We start from the raw sequence: 8871 nt of genomic DNA, 5'->3' as shown, positions 1-8871 counted from the left end.
ATCACATTATTCATTTGGACAAGTTTAGAGAAATCATTTTGACTATAAGTTGTAACTTGATGGGGAGAGTATGCTGGGAAAAAATAATGTGTTTGTTTTTCTTAAAAGAGTATCCAATGTAATGTTTCATTTCTAATTCCTGATTATGCCTTGTTTTGATATTCATGCCACTGGTGAAAAAGAGGTGAAATTAACTTGGACAATATATATTATCTAATTCAATATATGCAAAGTAAGATAATCTACTATGCAGTCAATAATTTAAATATGGAGGAATGCTTTTTTACTTTCTTTGAGAAACAGTAATGTACTCACACTTAGAGCACATCTTAATTTGGACTGGCATATTGGTCAGTGGTCACAGAAGACATCTTGGATAATACAAGTTAAACTATTAAAATATTCCCAGATGTTTTCCCCAATTTCCTTTCAGATTTGATGTACTGAATTATAAATCCAAACCTTTGCCTTTTGAAAATAAATTGTATATTCAATTCACTTTCTGTTCCAAAATTCTCCACTTAAAGGAAAGAATCTACTTCTGCAAATTTAATCTGAGGCAATATTTACAGTGAGTACCCAGGCTAAGAAACCACAATCTTAGTTCAGCAAATCCCCTTTCTCCTCACCACTGCTAACACATTAACACACATAGCTCAAACCACAGAGGTGGGGGGGGGGCACACAGATCTTTTGAAGTGACAACAAAGTAATGGTTAAAACTTAACACCTTCTAAAAAGGAAATGGCTGCGGCTATGTCAACTTCTAGGTGCTAAATCAAACCTCCCAAACTTCTTTGTGGCAGAGCTATAAGAATCATTTGTACCACTTAAAGATTCATGTAATTACATGCCCTTTTCTTGAAAGAATCATAAAAATATATTCATGTGCCAGGCCCTGGTGGCTCAAACCTGTAATCCTAGCTACTCAGGAAGCTAAGAGATGAGGCTCAATGTGGTAGAACACTAGCCTTGAGCAAAAAAGCTCAGGGACAGTGCCAGGCCCTGAGTTCAAAAGCCCCACGATCACCACCACCAACATTATATATATGTATGTATATATACATATACATACTTATATACATATATATACATGTATATTCAAGTAATCACCACTGTCATAACCATTTTATAATAAAGCTACCAAGTTTGATCATTTTAAAGCAAATATAAAAGACAAACTCAGACTCTGTTTCCAATGAGGCTAGGGACAGCCACCGAATAGCTTCAAGATTAAGACTTGGTCTTTGTGTTCACCCAGTTAGACAAAAAGCCATTTCCAGCTAAGAAGGACTCAGTTCCCTTCTCTTCCTCAACATCTTCAACAGTTCACTTTCCCTTCCATCTCATATGTTCAATCTTCCTGAGGCAATGTGTCCTTGATATATGTGAAAACTACCCATTTTCTCTTCCTTCAGCAGATGCTAATTTATCTTTTCAGAACATTTTGTCTTCCATAAACTATAGGAATAAATTCAACCATGTAGGCTTCTCAAGCGCTGCCAAAGCCTCCAAAAACCTGGTTCTGTGCCAGCCTCAACCTCCTTGGTCACTTCACTCAGAGGAGATAAGTGGCCCTCAGCCACACAGGAGGAAATCTGCCAGCAGATGGTCTTCAGCCTTGATATGCAACTTCAGCAGCTATTCCCTGGTCTCCAATAGGACCACCTTTAGATTTGAACCACAACACCCGTCCTTCTCATAGTCTTCAGCCTGCTGTTCTGCCCTGCAGATGTTGAGAGACTTTCCAGCCACTATAATCATGTGAGACAAGTCCATAAAATGAATCAAGATAGATGAATGGATCGATGGATGGATGCATACCTACATGCATATACACATCTTAATTGATTCTCTTCCTCTGGAGAAATTCTTATTTCTATAATCATGCTTACTATGTCATTGCAAGTTTAGATGGTGATTTTTGGTGGGGTTGGAGGGGAAGAGTCTTGATAGGAATCCTAGGTTGGCCTCAAACTTGGGATCCTTTTGCCTCAGTCATCCAAGTGCTGGAATCTACAGGTATGCACTGCCATGCCCTACTTAATTGGTGATTTAATAGACTTCCCTGCTTGTTATTTCCAACCATGCTTAGGAGAGACTCTGGATACCCTGTGAACATTTTGGTTGGCTTTTGCTATATCCTTGGGAGTCTTTTCTCACTGTATAGTCCTCACTGTGTCTAAGTATAGCAGACCCCACTGCTCACTGTAAGTGGCACCATGATGGTTCTTCAGGCCTAAGCTTCCTCTTATTGCCTGCCTACAGAAACTTATCAAAAATAGTCTGTTTGAAGTTTATGGAAAATGCCTTCTCTCTCCATCAAAGTGGGAAGGAGGAGTCTCATGGCTCTTGCTTCTGCAATCCACCTTGTGACCACGAGGGAAGTCAGGCTAAAGAAGAGGAAGGACCAAGGGAAGTAGGGAAAAAGGGGGTTGTGTAAACTAGACCCCAACCTAACCCCACTTCCACCATGCTTGTTTATATAAATCACTGACTGCTCACTCTTCACACTGGGTCTCTCAGGGTCATCTTATCTAATGTCTCTCAGCCTCATTGGTGAGTGGTGAGTGGGTTTGTCTGTGAACTTGATGCCTCCGTTGTGGTTTCTGCTTTGTGTTCCTAGCATTGCTGTGTTTTCTGAGCCCCAGCGTTTGCAGAATTCTTATGGGGACTTTGCTTGGTTCTTCAAACTTAAGGCTTCCCTGTTCATTTTACATTCTTATTTGTCACCAGAATTGGAGCACTGTCCAACACACCAACCCCTTGGCAGAGGTTTTGAGAGTCTGAACAATCCTATCAAACAAGAGCGCAGAGTCTTTCCACACACCCCGTCCAGCCTCTGTGGGGGTACTGTCATCTACCTGGTAATCCGTGGAATGAGGACACTTGCAATGGAGATGCTGCTTGGTCAGATTGTTTTTTCCACTTTCTGAAAAAAAATGGCTTACCTTCCTCAAAGGCCAAGTTTACCACCTAATTCTCGTCAGTCCCACACTTAACATTTTGACTCTTCCACTGTTAGCCAACAGTGATCTATACTATGTAAGACATTATGTAAATGCAGACATTTGAGATGGAAATGAAGATTGGTCAGCAGAAAGCCAGCTCTGCTTCACCCTTTACCAGAAACACTCGCCGTCACTAACAATCCAGTCTTTTTTCTAGTCTGTGGGTCACCCTTCCAGGCTTTATCTCTGAAGCCAGTGTTCTTCCCTATCATCCTTCATATTGCTTTCTGTATTCCTGGATCCCAAGTGCAAGCAGAGTTCAAGGTCATTTCAAAAGACTGTCAGCCCCAATGTATCAGGGATATGACTGGATTTCTTATTAGCCTACAGGAAATACATAGTTAAATGTCTCTGTTTTTTCTACCTATTAGGCAGTCACTAGGAGCCCAACATGAGATTAGAAACCTATTCCAAGGTTAAGTTCAAAAGTCTTGCTGCACAGAATTTACTGACCACGCCCTATGCCCCGAATAGAATTGGTATCTCTCTACTGTGTTCTCACCAGAGTTGCTACAAACTTCTAGTGCAAGATTAATAAAGCTGAATAGCTTTTAATTTACAAATCTCTTTCTTTCTGTCTTCTCTCTTCTATGTTGCATTAAAACACTGCGGGAGGGAGAGTCTAAATAATACATATAACTAATGTTCATCTGTCTGCTCGTTAAGCATAGGACAGTCTTTATATGCATCTCATTTAACCCTCAAAGGATTATTCTACCTCCACTCTACACAAAGACCTTAAGTAATTTACCCAAGACCACATAACTGCACCATGATAAAAGGGGTATTCAATTTATATGATCCACCTTTGAGGACCCTCAGCTTTGTTGACAGTCTCGCAAAATAGTTGATTGTTGCTAACCACAACTGGGGACAGCACAATGGGATACCATAGCCAAAGAAATGAGAACAAAGACAGAGGAAATAGAGGGATCAGGGATCCGGGGGTCCAAGGTTCACAGAGAGCCCAAGGTCCCATAAGCAAGCCTATTTATTTACTTCAGTGCAGAGAAGGTTGCTATAGGTAGATGCAGAAATAACAAGGTATCAATCTATCTTGTGGCTACAATCATTAATATGAGGCATAGGTTGTGTACCTCGTAATAACTGACTCCCTTATTGTTAGGGAAGAGAAGGAAGTAGTGGACTTTTTGAAATCCATAACTGTAACATAAAGCATTCATTTTATTCCCAATGTCTCAAGCTTCATACAACTTCAAACCACTGTGACTCAGACATCATCCAGTGAACAGTAACTTACACACTTATTTTGCCTTGCCTATTTTGACCTTTCCAGGGTCCAGTTCTCAGCCTTCTGAGTACTGACCAGGTGGTATTCCAACCTCTTAACCTTTTCCTGCTCTCACAGCTCAGCCTTAGAGTTCTCTATATCTGATGGAGAAAGACTGTTACTCACTCCTAACAAACAGCTAGGATTCCTGTGATAATATAAATTCATGTTCTCAGACACTAAGTCTCCATGTGAGCAAAGTAAACTATAATCAACAGAATTGGGGGTAATAAGACATTATTTGTTTAATTTTTATTTGATTGCTAGACTTTAAAATCCTAGGATAATTATTAATTCAATTTATCTTAATTCCTTCTTATAGGTCTAAATTTTTTTAGTACATACACATATTGCAACTCAAAGGTATAGAAAGCAGAGATGTCTCTTTTTACCCATTCTTTAGGTTCATGGTGAAGGCATCTACAATAAAAGGCAGGTTAGTCAGAGACAAGGGTACACATTATTCAATAAGTAAGTTTTATATGGTACAGAGCCTTCATGAGGAAAGGAACACCCACAGGAAAAGGGAATTCTATAACTTTACATGTTAAGTTTGAGGAAGATAGAGATGGAAGTGCAACTGTCAGTATGCCTGGAATCTACTAGCAATAAACTAAGCTTAGCAAGACCTGTCATTCAAATTCTGCTCTGTGTACCTGAGTTTTCAGGTATGAGGACATTCCTTAACTCCAGACAGTAGGAAGAGACTTCTGAAGTGAATGTATTATTATTTGTTTCCGAGGAAAGTCAGAGAATCATCTCGTGGTTTACTTGGAGAGAGAAAGGCAGGAGGTCAGAGAGTTCTTTCTGCTTCTACTGTTTCCTTAAAAGTCAAAGTAATATACGTTGGGATAGATCCTAAACACTATCAGGGGCCAATGCCTACAATCAGAACCAAAGAGGGCCAGTACTTGTACATCCTTGTAATCTCAGCTATTCAAGAGGTGCAGATAGAAGGAAAACAGTTTGAGGCCAGCCTGAACAAAATGATAATGAGATCCTATCTCAAACACAAGCCAGAAGGTGCCTCACACCTAATCAGGAGGCTGAGACTGAGGATCATGATTTAAATCCAGCTTGGGCAGGAAAATCTGTGAGACTCATCCCCAATTAACCACTATAAAACTGGAAGTCATGTTGTGGCTCAAAGTGGTATAGCACTAGCAAGCCTTGAGCAAAAGAGCTCAGGGGCAGCACCCAGGCACTGAGTTCAAACCCCATGACCAACAAACAAAAACACAAAGACAAACAGCCAGGTATGGTGGTCCAGGCTGGGTATGATAGTGCATGCCTGTGGTCTGTGCTATTAGGAGGCAGAGATATAGGAAGATCATGGTCTGAGGCAAGACTCCATTTGAAAAATCTGAGACCCTATCTGAAAAACAAACTTAGAAAAGCAAACAGATTGGGTGTAGGTCAAGTGGAGCAGGCTTGGCAAAGGCAAGGCCCTGAGTTCTCAGTATGACTCCCCAAAACAAAAAACACAAAAAATGAACCCAGAATGTAATGTAGGCTAAGAGGGGTGCAAGCCTGTGACTCAGTTTGGAATTATGGGTCACAGAGATAATCCTTTTTTTTTTTTAAGCACAACTAAGGTTTTTGAGCAAATTTGTTGGAGACTTGGGAATCTGAACTGAAAGAGCAAGGCTAGAAGTCAAGAATGATTATGAATGAGAATTCAGAAAGATTTAGCTCCCCAAAGGTATATTTTCACATCAAGGAGGCATGAATTCTCAAATCCGTAGAGTCATCTCCTGAATGTAAGGTTAGAGGCTTTGGTCTTATGATTCCCACAGAGAAATTTATTTATATTCCACACACTGGCGACACATTCTTTGTACTCCTAAGGAGACTTTGTTTATGGGAGGGGAAAAAACATTTTTCTTCATGTCTCAGCAGGAACAAGGCCTCTTGTCTTGGATATAAATGCACAGATTCATTTTGCTGGGTGTTCTTGCCTGCAGAAGACACCAAGACACATACAATGATATCTGGTTCTCATTATACCATCTCTAAGTTAAGAACTGGATATTTGCCATAAATAACAAACATCCCACTTGCGTTAGAAGCTCGGTATTGGCATTCAAAGTAATAGTAATAAGTACAGACATTAAACACCTAATAGCAATTCATGACTTGCCTAATACCAAAGGAAATAAAATTGTTTGTTGGCCAAACACAACATGTCGTTTAGCTAAACCAAGTCACCAGTCTGCTAGTTTGTGGTAACTAGTGTGTAAGCTATGCTTGGCCTTTTGAAAAATGAATTATTATGTCATGATTTGACAGGCTCCCATAAAACCTCTTTGCCAAAGGTAAAATATAGCATTTCCTACTTTTCTATCCAGACCTCCAACGTTATTATTGGGAATCTATTCTTTTGCTAGTTAAGAACTGTTTTTGTCTCAAATTATATCTTTGGAGTGTTAATTCCCAAATGATTATCAAATACAGCAATAAGTTAACTTGTTTAACCATCATTCTCGGGACCACCTATGCATATCTGCTGACAGAACACAGAATTGTTTTGCCTAAATGTTGACAAAAATCAGAGTAGAGCCAGCAGCAGTGGTGCCCCCCTCTAGTCCCAGCACACAGGAGCAGAGATAGGAATATCAGAAAGTTGAGGCCAGCCTAGGCTACTCCATAGTGAGACCCTGTCTCAAATCAAACAAACACAAAAAGTTCAGAGTGGAAAGAACTAAGCTGAACCCTTGCAAATGGGAAGTTCTAGATATTCTTAAAATAGGAGGGTTTTGGGTGTCCAGAAGCAGAGAAAGGGCATGGGCCACTAGAACGGTGACTTCCCTTTCTGGTGTGTAATCTGGAGAGGAAGACACACTCAAAGAGAAAGTAATCAGGCATGGAGACATACTTGGCACACTTCTTCAGGGTGCTCAGATCTTCCTAACATTTATTTTCTCAGTCTAGGGTTGAGTGTGATGTTGAGAAATCAGAATAAGGAAGCTATCCTTTTTTGAGATAGACCACACACAAAGTTAGTGGGCTCTTGTAGTTGCCAGTCACAGAGATATTCTGATAGATTTTACTGACAAGGGATGTGGTAAAAATGTATAGCAAAGTCAGAGAAGAAAAGGCAACAATGTGCTTGTCCCCAGAGTCCCCAGGGACCCCAGATGGGGGAGGGAGTCCTGCTCAGTTCCACCAAACTCCAGCCACTACTGCAGCTGCAAGACCTCGGCAGGCCCTATCCGCACCCCTTGGCAAGACTATTTTAGTTTCTAGCTTCTCTGCTTGAGTGGGTGGCCTCTTCTTTTCTACCTTCTCTCCCAGCCATTCTCTTCTCCACTGTGGTTTCTATTTTAGCTCTCTGAATGAGGACTTAGGGTCATCTACCATTAAGTGAGAGAAAAATGTCAGCACAATTAACAGAAAATCCAATTAACAGTAGTTCAAAATGAATAGGGTCTGGTTTATTTCTCCCATAGGAAGAGACCACAGGCACTGACACTGGTTCTGTAGCTCAAGGCTGATATTGCTGACTCAAGCTTAACCTTCCAATTCTTCCAATTTTATGTATCAGCTTGTGGCTGCAAGATGGCCACTGCAGAGTTAGACATTACTGTGTCTACATTCAAAGTAGGAAATAGGAAAAAGGTCAAGACCTGCAAGGCCTCCTAAAGCATCTGTTCATTGTATGAGATGAAAGATTTCTCCCGTAAGTGCTTCAAACTCCCCGTCTACACACACGTAACTTTTGTTTCTGCAGCATTAATCAAAACTATATCATATGAACACACTTAGCTGTCACAAAGGTTGGAACAGTAGCATCAAGCCTCTTCAGTGAGAAAACAGTGAGAGAGAAGGTGAGAAAAGGTGTTGGCAGTCCACAGTGAACCATGTCTGCCATTGTGCCATGCAGCATGTGCCATCTACCCTAGGCAGAGCTGTATCCTAGGACTTCGCTGTATTGAGACAATTGTCACTAAGCCAGCGCTTTGTCAGACATCATCAGGTGTCAGCCTGGCAGCTAAGAAGATAAGAATGGATAAACTCTCCCCAGGGACCCAATTATAGCTTAATCAATCATGCATTTAGCTCTACTTGCTTCCATTCCACCTCACTTCATGAGCTTATTTTTTTTTTTTTTTTTTTTTTTTAAATTTAATTTAATTTTATTTGTGAACATACTGTACAGAGGAGTTACAGTTACATGGGCAGGATAATGTGTACATTTCTTACCAAGCATTGCAGCCTCCTCCTTTGTTTATCCTTCACATCCCTTCCCAGCCTCCCCCCTCCCCCCCTAATCCCAATCCTTCTCCTTCCTCCCTCCCCCCAGCTCCCCCCCCCCACCAACATTGTAAAGTTCGTTTTGGACATGACAACTTGTACTTCTCATTGTTGCAACAGGTCCACCTGTATCCTTAAACAACTGGTTATCTTATTCATTCATATGTTCATCAGGAAAATATTAATGAGAATGGCACACACTTGTCTGAGTAGAGGGCATATGACAGTGAAGAAAACACAAACTTTATTTTCTAGCAAGTGAAATAAATATTACTTGTGTCTATGTCCAGATACATGTATTTACATGTATATATA

Source organism: Dipodomys spectabilis, unplaced genomic scaffold (assembly GCF_019054845.1).
Source record: "Dipodomys spectabilis isolate Male_0828 unplaced genomic scaffold, ASM1905484v1 ptg000001l, whole genome shotgun sequence".
Taxonomy (NCBI): Eukaryota; Metazoa; Chordata; class Mammalia; order Rodentia; family Heteromyidae; genus Dipodomys; species Dipodomys spectabilis.
This window is presented reverse-complemented; position numbering follows the sequence as displayed.